The following is a 4750-nucleotide window of genomic DNA, read 5'->3' as shown; positions in this document are numbered from 1 at the left end:
TACAAAACTTATCTTAATGATGGATCCAGTAACGTTAGGGTGAATCAATGTCTATGATAGCTAGAAGCTAGCTGCTGCTAACATTATTCAACAAATCTCTAACGTTACAATTTACTACTTCTGACAGCTGATCGTCATGTGTTAACGCCCACCGACGTTTATGGGGAACGCCCCTTGCTTTTGCTTAAAGAAGTATCACTTAATGTTTCGATTTGCAGGCCACACGGGCAATGATTATGAATGGGGGGAAAGCAGAAAAAACTTTGTGCCACTTACCGTTAAATCCACTGCAGCAGAGTGAGCTTCTCCGGGAAAGGGTTCCATAAACGGTCGTTTAAGTTCAAATAATCCTCGCGAGTAAGAAATAGCACCCTTTTCAGGCAAAAGGTTCTATTTCCTTGGCAAAGAACCCCCATTGTTCTATTTAGCACCCACAAGAACCCTTTTTTCTAAGAGTGTGTATATCCTCTGATTGTAATGCTTATCTAGGCGATATTTGTAACATTTATTTTGTATTTGGCCTATTATAAAATCATGTAGACTTGAAACACATTAGGAGAGTGGAGACATGCATAAAGACATTGCTGCAAATTTAAAACCAGATTACTCTGGAATAACTGTGCAGGGGAATGCTTTACACCTTTATGTTTGGTAAGGTCTGCTGTTTATTCTGATATATGGTTTGTCATGTGTTGAGGGAAAGTTCGCGAAGTATTCCACCAAGATGAATGGGTAGGGAGACGGGCGCAAAAAAATATGATTCAATTAAAGTTACTTTTCTCGCGAACCGTTTACCACAACAACTAACCACTAACATTGTTTAAAGGCTGAGAAAAAGCTCTTTCGTGTGATACATGTGATGTCTGTGATGAATAGGCTACTTCGCAAGTAGTTCAGCAAATTTGGGTGGGACAGAAATACCTTTACAGAGGAGCAGTTCTGGCCATATCGGCTCTGGCTCACATGATGTACTGCTTTAAATGCATTATCGCTTCACTACCCAACACGCGAACAAGAAAGAAAAGAAAAAAAAAACCAATGTGCTTATGTCGCGATTTCCGATAGGCCCAGGCCTAGAGAAAAGACAGCTATGGTAACCTAACAATTAGGATTTGCTTTGCCTACACTGCTGTTTGGTTGTCCCAAACTTTGAGACGCTCGCATTAACAGAATCTTATCAACCCGAACTGCGATGAGTGACAGGATGCAATGCCTAATAATCTCACTGCCTTCGGCATAACTGCTAACAGTGCGCCTAGGCCTACTGTTAAACAACTGAAAAATATTAAGCTGCTGTTTTCTTTTCATGACGAGCACTAGGCCTACGCTTGAATGATTTATGACTGAATGGAACGTTGCGTTTTTTAAAGAACTGCTTATCACGTCGTGTGACAAAGTTTACACTAGGCCTAATCATCATCTTCTAATGTATCCTTATGTTGAGATGTCCATTCTCTTTGCCCTAAACTATCATTTGTGCGCGAAGCATGTTTCAATTAAGACAGTAGGCCTACACAAGCTATTTTTATTATTGTAATATTGAACGATTTCATGAATAAATTGTACGCACAGTACATTGTACGGCCAAGGCAAGGGGCAACTCTTCTCTTCAATATCCCTTCCAAATTACGTTTTATTGTCTGAAGACATCTATCGCAAGAATTTAACATTCTAACAGCAACAGCAAAGCAAATGCAAGCTAACCAAAGTGCAGTCGGTTCTCCCGCCATGGTTTTTGAAATCACACACCTGCTGTATCTAAAGGCCCACGCACATAAGGCCTACGACTATCACTCTACACGCTCCCTGTTGCACGTCACAATTTAATTTACTATAGCTGATCCTGCGTCCTGGCTCGCCAAAATGCCGCATCATGTGAACAGATCAGCAGGCCGGCAAATTTTCACCTCGCTTTCAGACACAAAAAGACGTCCCCTCTTCCCGCAAATTTAGCGTGAACTCTGTGTGAAAAGGCCTATTGATTCACCACTATTGTTCAAATAACTTAGAAATTGGTGTTATTGTCCCATAGTGGCACAGTTGATACAAAGCAGTTAGGGATTATGGGTAATGCTATTTTCCTGTTTATAATGTTTCTTTTTTTCATTACTGTTTATTGTGGCTTTTTTGGATTTGTATGAGGTAGAACAACTGATAAGCAAAATTACTGCGTAAGAGTTTCAGAGTATTGTCAGGATTAAGGAGAAGACCATTATTAAAATAGGAAATATTTTAGAGCAATGGCGTAGGTTTGGTCCCAGCTTTGGTGGGGACACATCCCCAACTCCTGTTGTCACGATACCAACATTATTTTTTTACCGTCCTTTTTATCTACCAAGAGAGTTTCTCCAACTATTTTTTATTTTTGTTTATATTCACCCCAAAGCCAATGCGAACACAGCCTCTAATGCCATCATGAACACTGTGAATAGACTGGAGCTGATTTCACCGGACTCACCCAGATTTATTTTGGGAGATTTTAACCACTGCCCTTTAGACAAATCATTGAAAAAATTCCAGCAGTACATCACGTGTGCCACACGTTTTGACAGAGTTCTTGAGCAGGGGCTTATAAATCTCTACCCCTCCCTCCTCTGGGAACTGCTGATCATAACTCTATCCTCCTTGCACCTGAATACGCACCAGTTGTCAAGAGAAGAGAGATTAAGTGGTTAAATCTATAAAACAGTGGACTGAGCAAAGAATTGATGAACTAAAGGCATGTTTTGAGTGTACATCTTGGGATATATTTTTACAACCTGATCTCACCCTAAATGAGCAGGCTGACAGTGTTTCATCTTATATATCTTTTTGTGTAGATAATATCATCCCCATGAAAGAAATCACCATCTTTCCCATTAATGAACCCTAGTGTGGGATCACTAAAGAACTTAAGGCTATCCTGAACAAAAAGAAACAACTGTTCTATGTTGGAGAAAAAACAAGTCATCAGAGAGGTGAAGCAGGCCATCAAAAAAGCTAAAGCAGGGTATAAAAAAGCAAGATCGAAGAGAAATTCACAAGATAATCTCCACGAGGCCTGGCAGGGTATTAAGACAATGGCAGTCAACACTGTGCCTGACTTCAGACCTGTGTGTGTGGCTGGCAACAGTGATGAATCCCTCCCCAATGAGCTTAACTCTTTTTACACCAGGTTTGAGAAAGATCACCAGTCTTAGTTGGCGGATATCATCAGTAGCTTGACCCCATCATCATCACTGTTGAGTCTGTGGTGGAATGTTTGAAGAGGACACAGATCAAGAAAGCTCCTGGTCCAGATCACATCTGCGGTTACACACTGAAATACTGTGCTGAGCAACTTGGAGGAGTTTTCCCGCAGATATTCCAGAGGTCTCTATCTACTGCCTATGTCCCACAGTCATGGAAACACTCCACAATCATTCAGCCTTAAAGTCCTGAATGACCTAAGACCTATAGCCCTCACCTCCCTTGTTATGAAGGCCTTTGAGAGGATTGTGAAAGCTCACATTATCAGCGCCACAGCTTCAAAGATGGATCCTCTTCAGTTTGCATATCGTGCCAAAAGAGGGGTGGATGATGCCAAAATCTACATATTGAATGCCATCCATGAACATGTAGAAAGCCCAAATGATTTTGCCCGGCTACTATTTGCAGATTTCTCGTCTGCCTTTAACACCATTCAACCTCACATGTTGGCTAAAAAACTTATGGACTATTTCAACCTGAATCATCAGCTAATTCTGTGGATTACAGACTTTCTGACATCAGATACACGTCCACTGGCTCACCCCAGGGTTGTGTCCTCTCACCACTACTTTTCATCTTGTACACAGATGACTGTAGAAGCCGCCATGCTGATCATCATCTAGTGAAGTTTGCTGACGATACTGTTCTCCTTTCCCTGCTACATGGTTCTGTCCAAGATCATGGGCCTGTCCTCAGTGAGTTTGTGGAATGGTGTGATAGCTCCTTTTTGGAGCTAAATGATACAAAGACCAAGGAGATGTTCATTGACTTCACTAAGCGTGGAGGAAGCGGGACTGCAACTACAATCCATGGGGAACCAGTGGAAGTTGTACATGAACATAAATATCTGGGCACTGTCATTGATGACAAACTGCGTTTTGACTCTAATACAGAGGTGATTATTAAAAAATGTCAACAGAGGCAGTATTTCTTGAGAAAGCTTTACTCCTTTGGAGTGAACAGGAATTCTCAGCATTTTTTACACCTCCTTTATTGAAAGTATACTGACCTTTTCATCCATGTGCTGGTTTCACTACCTCTCAGTCAAAAATAAGAAACACCTCCAGAGCATTGTGAACACATGTTCTAAAATCATTGGCCACCCTCTTCAGTCTCTGACATCACTGCACGACAAGGCAACACTAAGGAAAGCCAACTGCATCCTAGAAGACTCTACCCATGTCCTACATAGAGTTTTGAATGGCTGCCCTCTGGCAGGCGTCTGCGCTGTCCTCTGGCTAGGACTAACAGGAAGAAGGCCACCTTTACTTTTGAGGCTATTCGCCTTTTGAACATTAATATGCTCCAAGCCCCCTCCTCCTCCATCTCCTGGGACTAACCACCCTCCCCCCCCCTACACTCCTGTCTGTCCTGTTCTTTCTTTGTCTGTCCTGTTCTTTCTTTTGTCCTGTCTTATATGTTGTGATCTGTCTTATATGTTGTGTTATGTCTTATATGTCACTATGCCTGCATAGAGAAAATTGTCCCTCGGGGATAAATAAAGTTTTTTGAATTGAATTGA

The sequence above is a fragment of the Alosa sapidissima genome, chromosome 11 (genome assembly GCF_018492685.1).
Source record: "Alosa sapidissima isolate fAloSap1 chromosome 11, fAloSap1.pri, whole genome shotgun sequence".
In the NCBI taxonomy this organism is placed as follows: Eukaryota; Metazoa; Chordata; class Actinopteri; order Clupeiformes; family Clupeidae; genus Alosa; species Alosa sapidissima.
Note: the sequence above shows the minus strand (reverse complement) of the source record.